At 63.6% G+C, this 19,367-nt stretch overlaps 4 non-coding genes across 4 annotated transcripts; all 4 read left to right on the plus strand.

Annotated features, from left to right (window-relative positions):
* Positions 1–91: 91 nt before the first annotated feature.
* On the plus strand, positions 92–210 carry LOC131863049 (5S ribosomal RNA). The gene has a single exon (XR_009361984.1). It is a non-coding gene; the product is annotated as a 5S ribosomal RNA (ribosomal RNA).
* Positions 211–6,125: 5,915 nt separating this feature from the next.
* LOC131863097 (5S ribosomal RNA) lies at positions 6,126–6,244 on the plus strand. The gene has a single exon (XR_009362032.1). It is a non-coding gene; the product is annotated as a 5S ribosomal RNA (ribosomal RNA).
* Positions 6,245–12,158: 5,914 nt separating this feature from the next.
* Positions 12,159–12,277, plus strand: LOC131863098 (5S ribosomal RNA). The gene has a single exon (XR_009362033.1). It is a non-coding gene; the product is annotated as a 5S ribosomal RNA (ribosomal RNA).
* A 5,916-nt stretch (positions 12,278–18,193) lies between these two features.
* LOC131863001 (5S ribosomal RNA) lies at positions 18,194–18,312 on the plus strand. Its single transcript, XR_009361936.1, has one exon. It is a non-coding gene; the product is annotated as a 5S ribosomal RNA (ribosomal RNA).
* Positions 18,313–19,367: the final 1,055 nt, after the last annotated feature.

Here is a 19,367-nt window from a genome sequence, read left to right on the forward strand (position 1 = left end):
GAGGGTGTGCACCTCGACGGGGGTGGGTGGCCGGGGTGGATTCGCACGTGGGTCGCGGTTTGCTAAGTACACACTGCGACAAGCTCATAACGGGTGCGATCATACCAGCGTTAGTGCACCGGATCCCATCAGAACTCCGCAGTTAAGCGCGCTTGGGCCGGAGTAGTACTAGGATGGGTGACCTCCCGGGAAGTCCCGGTGTTGCACCCTTTCTTAGTTTTTCGCCGGGCGTCGCAATGCTATTTGAATAAACCTTTTGCCCGTTTGCGTTCTCGTCGGGGCCGGGCCGGGCCGGGGTGCGCTGCCCGCACTACCGCGCGCGCGGGGGCGACACCGAGCGCGCACCCGAGGCGCCCCGAGCACACAGGCCACGGTGCAACCCGGGCGTTGTGCGCGCACCCCGGTGCGCCCGAGGTGCTGCGCGCGCACCCAGGTGAAATCGGTGTGCACCTCGGCCAGTGCGCGCTCGGTCGAGTCGCGCACGTTGGCCAAGGTGCACGGTGATGTTTCTTACTCTAAGGTTCCCCACCAGACGCCCGGGACAGGTGAGCGAAGCTGGGCGGGGCCGGGTGCGCGGCCGGGGCAGGTGCACGCAGCTGGAGAGAGCTTTGGAGCACACCAGAGGTGCGCACCTTGGAGCACACTTCGGAGCGCACCAATGATGCGCTCCATTCAAAAGTTTCCTGAAAAGGCAAAAAAAGTTGAGATTATAGAATTTCCCACTTGAGAGATTGTAAAAAAAAAAAATTTAAAATGAAGGAAACGCGGGTGCCAAGGTGTGCGCGCCCGGGTGCGCAGCCCAGCCAAGGTGTGCGCACCAAGGCGCCCACCCTGGCGAAGGTGCACGCAAGGTGCGCACCCGAGGCAAACCGGACAATTAACCCAACTTTCGACTTCGCGCGCACCTGCGCACCTTGGAGCGCACTTCGGAGCGCTCCTTGTTGCGCACCAATCTTGGGCACCTCGGAGTGCACCATGGCGCCCACCAAGGTGCGCACCCGGGGCAAACCGAGCTCCGACTTCGTGCGCACCTTGGAGCGCACGAAAGGTGCGCACCATGGCGCCCACCAAGGTGCGCAGCCCAGCCAAGGCGTGCGCATCAAGGTGCGCACCCTGGCGAAGGTGCGCACCCGGGGCAAACCGAGCTCCGACTTCGTGCGCACCTTGGAGCGCACAAAGGGTGCGCAACCCAGCCAAGGTGTGCGCACCCCGGGCAAACCGAGCTCCGAATCGTGCGCACCTTGGAGCACACTTCGGAGCCCTCCTTGGTGCGCACCGATGTTGCGCACCTCGGAGCGCACCCGGGGAAAACAATGCAATTAACCCGACTTTCGACTTCGTGGGCACCTCGGAGCGCTCTCGGGTTCGCACCTCGGAGCACACCGAGGTGCGCACCTTTGATGCGCTGCCTTCACCAATTTCCAGAAAAGGCAAGAAAACATTGAGAAGGTGTGCGCACCGAGGTGCCCACCCTGGCGAAGGTGCACGCGAGGTGCGCACCCGGGGCAAACCGGGCTCCGACTTCGTGCACGCCATGCTGCGCACCTTGGAGGGCCATGGTGCGCACCTTGGAGCACACTTCGGAGCGCTCAATGGTGCCCAACCCAGCCAAGGTGCCCACCGCGGCGAAGGTGCACGCGAGGTGCGCACCCGGGGCAAACCGGGCTCCGACTTCGTGCACGCCGCACCTTGGAGCACACTTCGGAGCGCTCCTTGGTGCGCACCAGGGCGCGCAACCCAGCCGAGGTGCCCACCCCGGCGAAGGTGCACGCGGGGTGCGCACCCGAGGCAAACCGGGCTCCGACTTCGTGCACGCCATGGTGCCCACCGCGGCGAAGGTGCACGCGAGGTGCGCACCCGGGGCAAACCGGGCTCCGACTTCGTGCACGCCGCACCTTGGAGCACACTTCGGAGCGCTCCTTGGTGCGCACCAGGGCGCGCAACCCAGCCGAGGTGCCCACCCCGGCGAAGGTGCACGCGAGGTGCGCACCCGGGGCAAACCGGGCTCCGACTTCGTGCACGCCATGGTGCCCACCGCGGCGAAGGTGCACGCGAGGTGCGCACCCGGGGCAAACCGGGCTCCGACTTCGTGCACGCCGCACCTTGGAGCACACTTCGGAGCGCTCCTTGGTGCGCACCATGGTGCCCACCAGGGCGCGCAACCCCGCCGAAGGTGCACGCGAGGTGCACACCCGGGGCAAACCGGGCTCCGACTTCGTGCACGCCGCACCTTGGAGCACACTTCGGAGCGCTCCTTGGTGCGCACCAGGGCGCGCAACCCCGCCGAAGGTGCACGCGAGGTGCGCACCCGGGGCAAACCGGGCTCCGACTTCGTGCACGCCATGGTGCGCACCAGGGTGCCCACCGCGGCGAAGGTGCGCACCCGGGGCAAACCGGGCTCCGACTTCGTGCACGCCGCACCTTGGAGCACACTTCGGAGCGCTCCTTGGTGCGCACCAGGGCGCGCAACCCAGCCGAGGTGCCCACCCCGGCGAAGGTGCACGCGAGGTGCGCACCCGGGGCAAACCGGGCTCCGACTTCGTGCACGCCATGGTGCCCACCGCGGCGAAGGTGCGCACCCGGGGCAAACCGGGCTAGGACTTCGTGCACGCCGCACCTTGGAGCACACTTCGGAGCGCTCCTTGGTGCGCACCATGGTGCCCACCAGGCCGCGCAACCCAGCCAAGGTGTGCGCACCAAGGTGCACGCGAGGTGCGCACCCGGGGCAAACCGGGGTCCGGCTTCGTGCACGCCGCACCTTGGAGCACACATCGGGGCGCTCCCGGGTTCGCACCGGCGTTGCGCACCGTGGTGGGCACCTCGGAGCGCACCGTGGTGGGCACCTCGGAGCACACCAAGGTGGGCAGCGAGGTGCGCACCTTTGATGCGATGCCTTCACTAATTTCCATAAAAGGCAAAAGAAAACGAGATTTTAAAATTTCCGTTTTGAAAGATAGTGAGAAAAAGGGAATGCTGGTGCCATCTTGAGCCCGCCCTGGTGCGCAGCCCAGCCAAGGTGTGCGCACCAAGGTGCCCACCCTGGCGAAGGTGCGCGCCCGGGCAATTAACCCAACTTCCAACTTCGCGCGCGCCAGGGTGGGAGCGCACCCAACAACCGGGCCTGGGAAGAGCCAATGCGAGAAACCCCACCAAACGCTCTGACAAAAAAAGAGGGGGCGCTCCAGTAACCCCGCTTCGGAGCGCACCCTGGGCAAACCCAGCCAGGGTGCCCACCCCGGCCAAGGTGCAGGCGAGGTGCGCACCCGGGGCAAACCGGGCTCCGACAACGTGCACGCCGCACCTTGGAGCACACTTCGTAGCGCTCCCGGGTGCGCACCTCAGAGCACACCAAGGTGGGCAGCGAGGTGCGCACCTTTGATGCGCTGCCTTCACTAATTTCCAGAAAAGGCAAAAAAAAGAGGAGATTTTAAAATTTCCGTTTTGAAAGATAGTGAAAAAAACGGAACGCGGGTGCCATCTTGAGCCCGCCCAGGTGCACAGCCCAGGTAAGGTGCCCACCCTGGCAAAGGTGCGCACCCGGGCAATTAACCCTACTTCCGACTTCGTGCGCGCCAGGGTGGCAACCGGGCCTGGGAAGAGCCAATGCGAGAAACCCCACCAAACGCTCCGACAAAAAAAGAGGCGGCGCTCCAATAACCCCGCTTCGGAGCGCAGCCGGGGCAAACCCAGCCAAGGTGCCCACCCCGACGAAGGTGCACGCGAGGTGCGCACCCGGGGCAAACCGGGCTCCGACAACGTGCACGCAGCACCTTGGAGCACACTTCGAAGCACTCCCGGGTGCCCACCGGCGTTGCGCACCGTGGTGGGCAGCGAGGTGCGCACCTTTGATGCGCTGCCTTCACTAATTTCCAGAAAAGGCAAAAAAAAATGAGATTTTAAAATTTCCGTTTTGAAAGATAGTGAAAAAAACGGAACGCGGGTGCCATCTTGAGCCCGCCCTGGTGCGCAGCCCAGGCAAGGCATGCGCACCAAGGTGCCCACCCGCGGTGCACACCCGGGGCAAACCGGGCTCCGACTTCGTGCAGGCCGCACCTTGGAGCACACTTCGGAGCGCTCCTTGGTGCGCACCATGGTGCCCACCAGGGCGCACCCGGGGCAAACCGGGCTCCGACTTCGTGCACGCCGCACCTTGGAGCACACATCGGAGCGCTCCCAGGTTCGCACCAGCGTTGCGCACCTTTGATGCGCTGCCTTCACTAATTTCCAGAAAAGGCAAAAAAAAACGATATTTTAAAATTTCCGTTCTGAAAGATAGTGAAAAAAACGGAACGCGGGTGCCATCTTGAGCCCTTCCTGGTGCGCAGCCCAGGCAAGTTGTGCGCACCAAGGTGCCCACCCTGGCGGAGGTGCGCGCCCGGGGCAAACCGGGCTCCGACTTCGTGCACTGCATGGTGCCCACCAAGGCGCGCAACCCAGCCAAGGTGCCCACCGCAGCGAAGGTGCACGCGAGGTGCGCACCCGAGGTGCACACCCGGGGCAAACCGAGCTCCGACTTCGTGCACGCCGCACCTTGGAGCACACTTCAGAGCGCTCCTTGGTGCGCACCAGGGCGCGCAACCCAGCCAAGGTGCTCACCCCGGCGAAGGTGCACGCGAGGTGCGCACCCGGGGCAAGCCGGGCTCGGACTTCGTGCACGCCGCACCTTGGAGCACACATCGGAGCGCTCCCGGGTTCGCACCAGCATTGCGCACCTTTGATGCGCTGCCTTCACTAATTTCCAGAAAAGGCAAAAAAAAAAAAAAAACGAGATTTTAAAATTTCCGTTTTGAAAGATAGTGAAAAAAACGGAACGCGGGTGCCATCTTGAGCCCGCCCTGGTGTGCAGCCCAGGCAAGTTGTGCGCACCAAGGCACCCACCCTGGCCAAGGTGGGTCACGGGGTGGGTCCTAGGGTGGGTAACGGGGTGGGTACTAAGGTGCGTGCCAAGGTGGGTCATGGGGTGGGTGCCAAGGTGGGCACCAGGGTGGGTGTGCACCAACCCTAGCCAGGGTAGGTCACGGGGTGGTTGTCGGGGTGGGCGTCAAGGAGCCAAGGTGGGTGGCAAGTAGCCAAGTTGCGTGCCAAGGTGGGTGTCGGGGTGGGTGCCAAGGATCCAAGGTGGGTGCCAAGGAACCAAGGTGGGTGTCTGGGTGGGTGCCGAGGTGGGAGCCAGGGTGGGTCCCAAGGTGAGTGCAAAGGTGGGTGCCAGGGTCAAGGTGAGTGCCAATGTGGGTTCCAAGGTGCCAGGGTCAGGGTGAGTGCCAATGTGGGTTCAAAGGTGCTAAGTTGGGTGCGAGGTTGGGTGCGAGGGTGGGTGGGTGCCAAGGTGTGCTAGGTGGAAGCCCGGGTGGGTCGGCATCCCATGGGTGTCGAGTTGGGTGCCTGATGGGTGCTTCTTGTCAAGTTTTAGTCGTCGGGACTCATTTCGAGCCTTAGAGGTCGTTTCTTGTCCGGTTGCCCTGTCTTCGACCTGGGAACCCAATTTTGGTCCTCGGGTCCCATTTTTTTTTGTCTCGCATCCCACTTTTGGCCTGTGGCCTTTTCGGGGTCGATTCTCGTTTTGGGCATCAGAGCATGTTTCTTCTCCTAAAACCCAATATTTGTTTATTAAGTCTCGGAACACATTTTTGTTCTCGTGGACCCATCATGGGTCTTGGAACGCATTTGTGGTCCTTGGGTCCCATTTTGCATCCCGAAACTTGTGTTTTGGTGCTTGATCCCTATTTTGGGTGCCCACCTTGCACCAAGTGCGCACCCGGGGCAAACCGAGCGCCTTGGTGCACCGGGGCAAGATCGAGCGTGCACCCGAGGCGCCCCGAACATGCACCAAGGTGCACTCGGCCCACATGTGAGCGCAGGTCGTTGCGCCCGAGGTGGTGTGTGGGCACCGCGTTGCAGACGGGACACTGCACGCACACGACGCCCCGTCCAGGTGCACGCACGTAGGCCGGGCCGGGTGCACACCCGACGCCCTAGCAAGGTGCGCGCACCCGGGCAGGGCTCACACTTGGCGAACGGGGCGCACTTCGCGAGGGAGGGTGTGCACCTCGACGGGGGTGGGTGGCCGGGGTGGATTCGCACGTGGGTCGCGGTTTGCTAAGTACACACTGCGACAAGCTCATAACGGGTGCGATCATACCAGCGTTAGTGCACCGGATCCCATCAGAACTCCGCAGTTAAGCGCGCTTGGGCCGGAGTAGTACTGGGATGGGTGACCTCCCGGGAAGTCCCGGTGTTGCACCCTTTCTTAGTTTTTCGTCGGGCGTCGCAATGCTATTTGAATAAACCTTTTGCCCGTTTGCGTTCTCGTCGGGGCCGGGCCGGGCCGGGGTGCGCTGCCCGCACTACCGCGCGCGCGGGGGCGACACCGAGCGCGCACCCGAGGCGCCCCGAGCACACAGGCCACGGTGCAACCCGGGCGTTGTGCGCGCACCCCGGTGCGCCCGAGGTGCTGCGCGCGCACCCAGGTGAAATCGGTGTGCACCTCGGCCAGTGCGCGCTCGGTCGAGTCGCGCACGTTGGCCAAGGTGCACGGTGATGTTTCTTAATCTAATGTTCCGCACCAGACGCCCGGGACAGGTGAGCGAAGCTGGGCGGGGCCGGGTGCGCGGCCGGGGCAGGTGCACGCAGCTGGAGAGAGCTTTGGAGCACACCAGAGGTGCGCACCTTGGAGCACACTTCGGAGCGCACCAATGATGCGCTCCATTCAAAAGTTTCCTGAAAAGGCAAAAAAAGTTGAGATTATAGAATTTCCCACTTGAGAGATTGTAAAAAAAAAAAATTTAAAATGAAGGAAACGCGGGTGCCAAGGTGTGCGCGCCCGGGTGCGCAGCCCAGCCAAGGTGTGCGCACCAAGGCGCCCACCCTGGCGAAGGTGCACGCAAGGTGCGCACCCGAGGCAAACCGGACAATTAACCCAACTTTCGACTTCGCGCGCACCTGCGCACCTTGGAGCGCACTTCGGAGCGCTCCTTGGTGCGCACCAATCTTGGGCACCTCGGAGTGCACCATGGCGCCCACCAAGGTGCGCACCCGGGGCAAACCGAGCTCCGACTTCGTGCGCACCTTGGAGCGCACGAAAGGTGCGCACCATGGCGCCCACCAAGGTGCGCAGCCCAGCCAAGGCGTGCGCATCAAGGTGCGCACCCTGGCGAAGGTGCGCACCCGGGGCAAACCGAGCTCCGACTTCGTGCGCACCTTGGAGCGCACAAAGGGTGCGCAACCCAGCCAAGGTGTGCGCACCCCGGGCAAACCGAGCTCCGAATCGTGCGCACCTTGGAGCACACTTCGGAGCCCTCCTTGGTGCGCACCGATGTTGCGCACCTCGGAGCGCACCCGGGGAAAACAATGCAATTAACCCGACTTTCGACTTCGTGGGCACCTCGGAGCGCTCTCGGGTTCGCACCTCGGAGCACACCGAGGTGCGCACCTTTGATGCGCTGCCTTCACCAATTTCCAGAAAAGGCAAGAAAACATTGAGAAGGTGTGCGCACCGAGGTGCCCACCCTGGCGAAGGTGCACGCGAGGTGCGCACCCGGGGCAAACCGGGCTCCGACTTCGTGCACGCCATGCTGCGCACCTTGGAGGGCCATGGTGCGCACCTTGGAGCACACTTCGGAGCGCTCAATGGTGCCCAACCCAGCCAAGGTGCCCACCGCGGCGAAGGTGCACGCGAGGTGCGCACCCGGGGCAAACCGGGCTCCGACTTCGTGCACGCCGCACCTTGGAGCACACTTCGGAGCGCTCCTTGGTGCGCACCAGGGCGCGCAACCCAGCCGAGGTGCCCACCCCGGCGAAGGTGCACGCGGGGTGCGCACCCGGGGCAAACCGGGCTCCGACTTCGTGCACGCCATGGTGCCCACCGCGCCAAGGTGCACGCGAGGTGCGCACCCGGGGCAAACCGGGCTCCGACTTCGTGCACGCCGCACCTTGGAGCACACTTCGGAGCGCTCCTTGGTGCGCACCAGGGCGCGCAACCCAGCCGAGGTGCCCACCCCGGCGAAGGTGCACGCGAGGTGCGCACCCGGGGCAAACCGGGCTCCGACTTCGTGCACGCCATGGTGCCCACCGCGGCGAAGGTGCACGCGAGGTGCGCACCCGGGGCAAACCGGGCTCCGACTTCGTGCACGCCGCACCTTGGAGCACACTTCGGAGCGCTCCTTGGTGCGCACCATGGTGCCCACCAGGGCGCGCAACCCCGCCGAAGGTGCACGCGAGGTGCGCACCCGGGGCAAACCGGGCTCCGACTTCGTGCACGCCGCACCTTGGAGCACACTTCGGAGCGCTCCTTGGTGCGCACCAGGGCGCGCAACCCCGCCGAAGGTGCACGCGAGGTGCGCACCCGGGGCAAACCGGGCTCCGACTTCGTGCACGCCATGGTGCGCACCAGGGTGCCCACCGCGGCGAAGGTGCGCACCCGGGGCAAACCGGGCTCCGACTTCGTGCACGCCGCACCTTGGAGCACACTTCGGAGCGCTCCTTGGTGCGCACCAGGGCGCGCAACCCAGCCGAGGTGCCCACCCCGGCGAAGGTGCACGCGAGGTGCGCACCCGGGGCAAACCGGGCTCCGACTTCGTGCACGCCATGGTGCCCACCGCGGCGAAGGTGCGCACCCGGGGCAAACCGGGCTAGGACTTCGTGCACGCCGCACCTTGGAGCACACTTTGGAGCGCTCCTTGGTGCGCACCATGGTGCCCACCAGGCCGCGCAACCCAGCCAAGGTGTGCGCACCAAGGTGCACGCGAGGTGCGCACCCGGGGCAAACCGGGGTCCGGCTTCGTGCACGCCGCACCTTGGAGCACACATCGGGGCGCTCCCGGGTTCGCACCGGCGTTGCGCACCGTGGTGGGCACCTCGGAGCGCACCGTGGTGGGCACCTCGGAGCACACCAAGGTGGGCAGCGAGGTGCGCACCTTTGATGCGATGCCTTCACTAATTTCCATAAAAGGCAAAAAAAAACGAGATTTTAAAATTTCCGTTTTGAAAGATAGTGAGAAAAAGGGAATGCTGGTGCCATCTTGAGCCCGCCCTGGTGCGCAGCCCAGCCAAGGTGTGCGCACCAAGGTGCCCACCCTGGCGAAGGTGCGCGCCCGGGCAATTAACCCAACTTCCAACTTCGCGCGCGCCAGGGTGGGAGCGCACCCAACAACCGGGCCTGGGAAGAGCCAATGCGAGAAACCCCACCAAACGCTCTGACAAAAAAAGAGGGGGCGCTCCAGTAACCCCGCTTCGGAGCGCACCCTGGGCAAACCCAGCCAGGGTGCCCACCCCGGCCAAGGTGCAGGCGAGGTGCGCACCCGGGGCAAACCGGGCTCCGACAACGTGCACGCCGCACCTTGGAGCACACTTCGTAGCGCTCCCGGGTGCGCACCTCAGAGCACACCAAGGTGGGCAGCGAGGTGCGCACCTTTGATGCGCTGCCTTCACTAATTTCCAGAAAAGGCAAAAAAAAGAGGAGATTTTAAAATTTCCGTTTTGAAAGATAGTGAAAAAAACGGAACGCGGGTGCCATCTTGAGCCCGCCCTGGTGCACAGCCCAGGTAAGGTGCCCACCCTGGCAAAGGTGCGCACCCGGGCAATTAACCCTACTTCCGACTTCGTGCGCGCCAGGGTGGCAACCGGGCCTGGGAAGAGCCAATGCGAGAAACCCCACCAAACGCTCCGACAAAAAAAGAGGCGGCGCTCCAATAACCCCGCTTCGGAGCGCAGCCGGGGCAAACCCAGCCAAGGTGCCCACCCCGACGAAGGTGCACGCGAGGTGCGCACCCGGGGCAAACCGGGCTCCGACAACGTGCACGCAGCACCTTGGAGCACACTTCGAAGCACTCCCGGGTGCCCACCGGCGTTGCGCACCGTGGTGGGCAGCGAGGTGCGCACCTTTGATGCGCTGCCTTCACTAATTTCCAGAAAAGGCAAAAAAAAATGAGATTTTAAAATTTCCGTTTTGAAAGATAGTGAAAAAAACGGAACGCGGGTGCCATCTTGAGCCCGCCCTGGTGCGCAGCCCAGGCAAGGCATGCGCACCAAGGTGCCCACCCGCGGTGCACGCCCGGGGCAAACCGGGCTCCGACTTCGTGCAGGCCGCACCTTGGAGCACACTTCGGAGCGCTCCTTGGTGCGCACCATGGTGCCCACCAGGGCGCACCCGGGGCAAACCGGGCTCCGACTTCGTGCACGCCGCACCTTGGAGCACACATCGGAGCGCTCCCAGGTTCGCACCAGCGTTGCGCACCTTTGATGCGCTGCCTTCACTAATTTCCAGAAAAGGCAAAAAAAAACGATATTTTAAAATTTCCGTTCTGAAAGATAGTGAAAAAAACGGAACGCGGGTGCCATCTTGAGCCCTTCCTGGTGCGCAGCCCAGGCAAGTTGTGCGCACCAAGGTGCCCACCCTGGCGGAGGTGCGCGCCCGGGGCAAACCGGGCTCCGACTTCGTGCACTGCATGGTGCCCACCAAGGCGCGCAACCCAGCCAAGGTGCCCACCGCAGCGAAGGTGCACGCGAGGTGCGCACCCGAGGTGCACACCCGGGGCAAACCGAGCTCCGACTTCGTGCACGCCGCACCTTGGAGCACACTTCAGAGCGCTCCTTGGTGCGCACCAGGGCGCGCAACCCAGCCAAGGTGCTCACCCCGGCGAAGGTGCACGCGAGGTGCGCACCCGGGGCAAGCCGGGCTCGGACTTCGTGCACGCCGCACCTTGGAGCACACATCGGAGCGCTCCCGGGTTCGCACCAGCATTGCGCACCTTTGATGCGCTGCCTTCACTAATTTCCAGAAAAGGCAAAAAAAAAAAAAAAACGAGATTTTAAAATTTCCGTTTTGAAAGATAGTGAAAAAAACGGAACGCGGGTGCCATCTTGAGCCCGCCCTGGTGTGCAGCCCAGGCAAGTTGTGCGCACCAAGGCACCCACCCTGGCCAAGGTGGGTCACGGGGTGGGTCCTAGGGTGGGTAACGGGGTGGGTACTAAGGTGCGTGCCAAGGTGGGTCATGGGGTGGGTGCCAAGGTGGGCACCAGGGTGGGTGTGCACCAACCCTAGCCAGGGTAGGTCACGGGGTGGTTGTCGGGGTGGGCGTCAAGGAGCCAAGGTGGGTGGCAAGTAGCCAAGTTGCGTGCCAAGGTGGGTGTCGGGGTGGGTGCCAAGGATCCAAGGTGGGTGCCAAGGAACCAAGGTGGGTGTCTGGGTGGGTGCCGAGGTGGGAGCCAGGGTGGGTCCCAAGGTGAGTGCAAAGGTGGGTGCCAGGGTCAAGGTGAGTGCCAATGTGGGTTCCAAGGTGCCAGGGTCAGGGTGAGTGCCAATGTGGGTTCAAAGGTGCTAAGTTGGGTGCGAGGTTGGGTGCGAGGGTGGGTGGGTGCCAAGGTGTGCTAGGTGGAAGCCCGGGTGGGTCGGCATCCCATGGGTGTCGAGTTGGGTGCCTGATGGGTGCTTCTTGTCAAGTTTTAGTCGTCGGGACTCATTTCGAGCCTTAGAGGTCGTTTCTTGTCCGGTTGCCCTGTCTTCGACCTGGGAACCCAATTTTGGTCCTCGGGTCCCATTTTTTTTTGTCTCGCATCCCACTTTTGGCCTGTGGCCTTTTCGGGGTCGATTCTCGTTTTGGGCATCAGAGCATGTTTCTTCTCCTAAAACCCAATATTTGTTTATTAAGTCTCGGAACACATTTTTGTTCTCGTGGACCCATCATGGGTCTTGGAACGCATTTGTGGTCCTTGGGTCCCATTTTGCATCCCGAAACTTGTGTTTTGGTGCTTGATCCCTATTTTGGGTGCCCACCTTGCACCAAGTGCGCACCCGGGGCAAACCGAGCGCCTTGGTGCACCGGGGCAAGATCGAGCGTGCACCCGAGGCGCCCCGAACATGCACCAAGGTGCACTCGGCCCACATGTGAGCGCAGGTCGTTGCGCCCGAGGTGGTGTGTGGGCACCGCGTTGCAGACGGGACACTGCACGCACACGACGCCCCGTCCAGGTGCACGCACGTAGGCCGGGCCGGGTGCACACCCGATGCCCTAGCAAGGTGCGCGCACCCGGGCAGGGCTCACACTTGGCGAACGGGGCGCACTTCGCGAGGGAGGGTGTGCACCTCGACGGGGGTGGGTGGCCGGGGTGGATTCGCACGTGGGTCGCGGTTTGCTAAGTACACACTGCGACAAGCTCATAACGGGTGCGATCATACCAGCGTTAGTGCACCGGATCCCATCAGAACTCCGCAGTTAAGCGCGCTTGGGCCGGAGTAGTACTGGGATGGGTGACCTCCCGGGAAGTCCCGGTGTTGCACCCTTTCTTAGTTTTTCGCCGGGCGTCGCAATGCTATTTGAATAAACCTTTTGCCCGTTTGCGTTCTCGTCGGGGCCGGGCCGGGCCGGGGTGCGCTGCCCGCACTACCGCGCGCGCGGGGGGCGACACCGAGCGCGCACCCGAGGCGCCCCGAGCACACAGGCCACGGTGCAACCCGGGCGTTGTGCGCGCACCCCGGTGCGCCCGAGGTGCTGCGCGCGCACCCAGGTGAAATCGGTGTGCACCTCGGCCAGTGCGCGCTCGGTCGAGTCGCGCACGTTGGCCAAGGTGCACGGTGATGTTTCTTACTCTAAGGTTCCGCACCAGACGCCCGGGACAGGTGAGCGAAGCTGGGCGGGGCCGGGTGCGCGGCCGGGGCAGGTGCACGCAGCTGGAGAGAGCTTTGGAGCACACCAGAGGTGCGCACCTTGGAGCACACTTCGGAGCGCACCAATGATGCGCTCCATTCAAAAGTTTCCTGAAAAGGCAAAAAAAGTTGAGATTATAGAATTTCCCACTTGAGAGATTGTAAAAAAAAAAAATTTAAAATGAAGGAAACGCGGGTGCCAAGGTGTGCGCGCCCGGGTGCGCAGCCCAGCCAAGGTGTGCGCACCAAGGCGCCCACCCTGGCGAAGGTGCACGCAAGGTGCGCACCCGAGGCAAACCGGACAATTAACCCAACTTTCGACTTCGCGCGCACCTGCGCACCTTGGAGCGCACTTCGGAGCGCTCCTTGGTGCGCACCAATCTTGGGCACCTCGGAGTGCACCATGGCGCCCACCAAGGTGCGCACCCGGGGCAAACCGAGCTCCGACTTCGTGCGCACCTTGGAGCGCACGAAAGGTGCGCACCATGGCGCCCACCAAGGTGCGCAGCCCAGCCAAGGCGTGCGCATCAAGGTGCGCACCCTGGCGAAGGTGCGCACCCGGGGCAAACCGAGCTCCGACTTCGTGCGCACCTTGGAGCGCACAAAGGGTGCGCAACCCAGCCAAGGTGTGCGCACCCCGGGCAAACCGAGCTCCGAATCGTGCGCACCTTGGAGCACACTTCGGAGCCCTCCTTGGTGCGCACCGATGTTGCGCACCTCGGAGCGCACCCGGGGAAAACAATGCAATTAACCCGACTTTCGACTTCGTGGGCACCTCGGAGCGCTCTCGGGTTCGCACCTCGGAGCACACCGAGGTGCGCACCTTTGATGCGCTGCCTTCACCAATTTCCAGAAAAGGCAAGAAAACATTGAGAAGGTGTGCGCACCGAGGTGCCCACCCTGGCGAAGGTGCACGCGAGGTGCGCACCCGGGGCAAACCGGGCTCCGACTTCGTGCACGCCATGCTGCGCACCTTGGAGGGCCATGGTGCGCACCTTGGAGCACACTTCGGAGCGCTCAATGGTGCCCAACCCAGCCAAGGTGCCCACCGCGGCGAAGGTGCACGCGAGGTGCGCACCCGGGGCAAACCGGGCTCCGACTTCGTGCACGCCGCACCTTGGAGCACACTTCGGAGCGCTCCTTGGTGCGCACCAGGGCGCGCAACCCAGCCGAGGTGCCCACCCCGGCGAAGGTGCACGCGGGGTGCGCACCCGGGGCAAACCGGGCTCCGACTTCGTGCACGCCATGGTGCCCACCGCGGCGAAGGTGCACGCGAGGTGCGCACCCGGGGCAAACCGGGCTCCGACTTCGTGCACGCCGCACCTTGGAGCACACTTCGGAGCGCTCCTTGGTGCGCACCAGGGCGCGCAACCCAGCCGAGGTGCCCACCCCGGCGAAGGTGCACGCGAGGTGCGCACCCGGGGCAAACCGGGCTCCGACTTCGTGCACGCCATGGTGCCCACCGCGGCGAAGGTGCACGCGAGGTGCGCACCCGGGGCAAACCGGGCTCCGACTTTGTGCACGCCGCACCTTGGAGCACACTTCGGAGCGCTCCTTGGTGCGCACCATGGTGCCCACCAGGGCGCGCAACCCCGCCGAAGGTGCACGCGAGGTGCGCACCCGGGGCAAACCGGGCTCCGACTTCGTGCACGCCGCACCTTGGAGCACACTTCGGAGCGCTCCTTGGTGCGCACCAGGGCGCGCAACCCCGCCGAAGGTGCACGCGAGGTGCGCACCCGGGGCAAACCGGGCTCCGACTTCGTGCACGCCATGGTGCGCACCAGGGTGCCCACCGCGGCGAAGGTGCGCACCCGGGGCAAACCGGGCTCCGACTTTGTGCACGCCGCACCTTGGAGCACACTTCGGAGCGCTCCTTGGTGCGCACCAGGGCGCGCAACCCAGCCGAGGTGCCCACCCCGGCGAAGGTGCACGCGAGGTGCGCACCCGGGGCAAACCGGGCTCCGACTTCGTGCACGCCATGGTGCCCACCGCGGCGAAGGTGCGCACCCGGGGCAAACCGGGCTAGGACTTCGTGCACGCCGCACCTTGGAGCACACTTTGGAGCGCTCCTTGGTGCGCACCATGGTGCCCACCAGGCCGCGCAACCCAGCCAAGGTGTGCGCACCAAGGTGCACGCGAGGTGCGCACCCGGGGCAAACCGGGGTCCGGCTTCGTGCACGCCGCACCTTGGAGCACACATCGGGGCGCTCCCGGGTTCGCACCGGCGTTGCGCACCGTGGTGGGCACCTCGGAGCGCACCGTGGTGGGCACCTCGGAGCACACCAAGGTGGGCAGCGAGGTGCGCACCTTTGATGCGATGCCTTCACTAATTTCCATAAAAGGCAAAAAAAAACGAGATTTTAAAATTTCCGTTTTGAAAGATAGTGAGAAAAAGGGAATGCTGGTGCCATCTTGAGCCCGCCCTGGTGCGCAGCCCAGCCAAGGTGTGCGCACCAAGGTGCCCACCCTGGCGAAGGTGCGCGCCCGGGCAATTAACCCAACTTCCAACTTCGCGCGCGCCAGGGTGGGAGCGCACCCAACAACCGGGCCTGGGAAGAGCCAATGCGAGAAACCCCACCAAACGCTCTGACAAAAAAAGAGGGGGCGCTCCAGTAACCCCGCTTCGGAGCGCACCCTGGGCAAACCCAGCCAGGGTGCCCACCCCGGCCAAGGTGCAGGCGAGGTGCGCACCCGGGGCAAACCGGGCTCCGACAACGTGCACGCCGCACCTTGGAGCACACTTCGTAGCGCTCCCGGGTGCGCACCTCAGAGCACACCAAGGTGGGCAGCGAGGTGCGCACCTTTGATGCGCTGCCTTCACTAATTTCCAGAAAAGGCAAAAAAAAGAGGAGATTTTAAAATTTCCGTTTTGAAAGATAGTGAAAAAAACGGAACGCGGGTGCCATCTTGAGCCCGCCCTGGTGCACAGCCCAGGTAAGGTGCCCACCCTGGCAAAGGTGCGCACCCGGGCAATTAACCCTACTTCCGACTTCGTGCGCGCCAGGGTGGCAACCGGGCCTGGGAAGAGCCAATGCGAGAAACCCCACCAAACGCTCCGACAAAAAAAGAGGCGGCGCTCCAATAACCCCGCTTCGGAGCGCAGCCGGGGCAAACCCAGCCAAGGTGCCCACCCCGACGAAGGTGCACGCGAGGTGCGCACCCGGGGCAAACCGGGCTCCGACAACGTGCACGCAGCACCTTGGAGCACACTTCGAAGCACTCCCGGGTGCCCACCGGCGTTGCGCACCGTGGTGGGCAGCGAGGTGCGCACCTTTGATGCGCTGCCTTCACTAATTTCCAGAAAAGGCAAAAAAAAATGAGATTTTAAAATTTCCGTTTTGAAAGATAGTGAAAAAAACGGAACGCGGGTGCCATCTTGAGCCCGCCCTGGTGCGCAGCCCAGGCAAGGCATGCGCACCAAGGTGCCCACCCGCGGTGCACGCCCGGGGCAAACCGGGCTCCGACTTCGTGCAGGGCGCACCTTGGAGCACACTTCGGAGCGCTCCTTGGTGCGCACCATGGTGCCCACCAGGGCGCACCCGGGGCAAACCGGGCTCCGACTTCGTGCACGCCGCACCTTGGAGCACACATCGGAGCGCTCCCAGGTTCGCACCAGCGTTGCGCACCTTTGATGCGCTGCCTTCACTAATTTCCAGAAAAGGCAAAAAAAAACGATATTTTAAAATTTCCGTTCTGAAAGATAGTGAAAAAAACGGAACGCGGGTGCCATCTTGAGCCCTTCCTGGTGCGCAGCCCAGGCAAGTTGTGCGCACCAAGGTGCCCACCCTGGCGGAGGTGCGCGCCCGGGGCAAACCGGGCTCCGACTTCGTGCACTGCATGGTGCCCACCAAGGCGCGCAACCCAGCCAAGGTGCCCACCGCAGCGAAGGTGCACGCGAGGTGCGCACCCGAGGTGCACACCCGGGGCAAACCGAGCTCCGACTTCGTGCACGCCGCACCTTGGAGCACACTTCAGAGCGCTCCTTGGTGCGCACCAGGGCGCGCAACCCAGCCAAGGTGCTCACCCCGGCGAAGGTGCACGCGAGGTGCGCACCCGGGGCAAGCCGGGCTCGGACTTCGTGCACGCCGCACCTTGGAGCACACATCGGAGCGCTCCCGGGTTCGCACCAGCATTGCGCACCTTTGATGCGCTGCCTTCACTAATTTCCAGAAAAGGCAAAAAAAAAAAAAAAATGAGATTTTAAAATTTCCGTTTTGAAAGATAGTGAAAAAAACGGAACGCGGGTGCCATCTTGAGCCCGCCCTGGTGTGCAGCCCAGGCAAGTTGTGCGCACCAAGGCACCCACCCTGGCCAAGGTGGGTCACGGGGTGGGTCCTAGGGTGGGTAACGGGGTGGGTACTAAGGTGCGTGCCAAGGTGGGTCATGGGGTGGGTGCCAAGGTGGGCACCAGGGTGGGTGTGCACCAACCCTAGCCAGGGTAGGTCACGGGGTGGTTGTCGGGGTGGGCGTCAAGGAGCCAAGGTGGGTGGCAAGTAGCCAAGTTGCGTGCCAAGGTGGGTGTCGGGGTGGGTGCCAAGGATCCAAGGTGGGTGCCAAGGAACCAAGGTGGGTGTCTGGGTGGGTGCCGAGGTGGGAGCCAGGGTGGGTCCCAAGGTGAGTGCAAAGGTGGGTGCCAGGGTCAAGGTGAGTGCCAATGTGGGTTCCAAGGTGCCAGGGTCAGGGTGAGTGCCAATGTGGGTTCAAAGGTGCTAAGTTGGGTGCGAGGTTGGGTGCGAGGGTGGGTGGGTGCCAAGGTGTGCTAGGTGGAAGCCCGGGTGGGTCGGCATCCCATGGGTGTCGAGCTGGGTGCCTGATGGGTGCTTCTTGTCAAGTTTTAGTCGTCGGGACTCATTTCGAGCCTTAGAGGTCGTTTCTTGTCCGGTTGCCCTGTCTTCGACCTGGGAACCCAATTTTGGTCCTCGGGTCCCATTTTTTTTTGTCTCGCATCCCACTTTTGGCCTGTGGCCTTTTCGGGGTCGATTCTCGTTTTGGGCATCAGAGCATGTTTCTTCTCCTAAAACCCAATATTTGTTTATTAAGTCTCGGAACACATTTTTGTTCTCGTGGACCCATCATGGGTCTTGGAACGCATTTGTGGTCCTTGGGTCCCATTTTGCATCCCGAAACTTGTGTTTTGGTGCTTGATCCCTATTTTGGGTGCCCACCTTGCACCAAGTGCGCACCCGGGGCAAACCGAGCGCCTTGGTGCACCGGGGCAAGATCGAGCGTGCACCCGAGGCGCCCCGAACATGCACCAAGGTGCACTCGGCCCACATGTGAGCGCAGGTCGTTGCGCCCGAGGTGGTGTGTGGGCACCGCGTTGCAGACGGGACACTGCACGCACACGACGCCCCGTCCAGGTGCACGCACGTAGGCCGGGCCGGGTGCACACCCGACGCCCTAGCAAGGTGCGCGCACCCGGGCAGGGCTCACACTTGGCGAACGGGGCGCACTTCGCGAGGGAGGGTGTGCACCTCGACGGGGGTGGGTGGCCGGGGTGGATTCGCACGTGGGTCGCGGTTTGCTAAGTACACACTGCGACAAGCTCATAACGGGTGCGATCATACCAGCGTTAGTGCACCGGATCCCATCAGAACTCCGCAGTTAAGCGCGCTTGGGCCGGAGTAGTACTCGGATGGGTGACCTCCCGGGAAGTCCCGGTGTTGCACCCTTTTTTAGTTTTTCGCCGGGCGTCGCAATGCTATTTGAATAAACCTTTTGCCCGTTTGCGTTCTCGTCGGGGCCGGGCCGGGCCGGGGTGCGCTGCCCGCACTACCGCGCGCGCGGGGGCGACACCGAGCGCGCACCCGAGGCGCCCCGAGCACACAGGCCACGGTGCAACCCGGGCGTTGTGCGCGCACCCCGGTGCGCCCGAGGTGCTGCGCGCGCACCCAGGTGAAATCGGTGTGCACCTCGGCCAGTGCGCGCTCGGTCGAGTCGCGCACGTTGGCCAAGGTGCACGGTGATGTTTCTTACTCTAAGGTTCCGCACCAGACGCCCGGGACAGGTGAGCGAAGCTGGGCGGGGCCGGGTGCGCGGCCGGGGCAGGTGCACGCAGCTAGAGAGAGCTTTGGAGCACACCAGAGGTGCGCACCTTGGAGCACACTTCGGAGCGCACCAATGATGCGCTCCATTCAAAAGTTTCCTGAAAAGGCAAAAAAAGTTGAGATTATAGAATTTCCCACTTGAGAGATTGTAAAAAAAAAAAATTTAAAATGAAGGAAACGCGGGTGCCAAGGTGTGCGCGCCCGGGTGCGCAGCCCAGCCAAGGTGTGCGCACCAAGGCGCCCACCCTGGCGAAGGTGCACGCAAGGTGCGCACCCGAGGCAAACCGGACAATTAACCCAACTTTCGACTTCGCGCGCACCTGCGCACCTTGGAGCGCACTTCGGAGCGCTCCTTGGTGCGCACCAATCTTGGGCACCTCGGAGTGCACCATGGCGCCCACCAAGGTGCGCACCCGGGGCAAACCGAGCTCCGACTTCGTGCGCACCTTGGAGCGCACGAAAGGTGCGCACCATGGCGCCCACCAAGGTGCGCAGCCCAGCCAAGGCGTGCGCATCAAGGTGCGCACCCTGGCGAAGGTGCGCACCCGGGGCAAACCGAGCTCCGACTTCGTGCGCACCTTGGAGCGCACAAAGGGTGCGCAACCCAGCCAAGGTGTGCGCACCCCGGGCAAACCGAGCTCCGAATCGTGCGCACCTTGGAGCACACTTCGGAGCCCTCC

The sequence above is a fragment of the Cryptomeria japonica genome, unplaced genomic scaffold (genome assembly GCF_030272615.1).
Source record: "Cryptomeria japonica unplaced genomic scaffold, Sugi_1.0 HiC_scaffold_55, whole genome shotgun sequence".
Classification (NCBI taxonomy): Eukaryota; Viridiplantae; Streptophyta; class Pinopsida; order Cupressales; family Cupressaceae; genus Cryptomeria; species Cryptomeria japonica.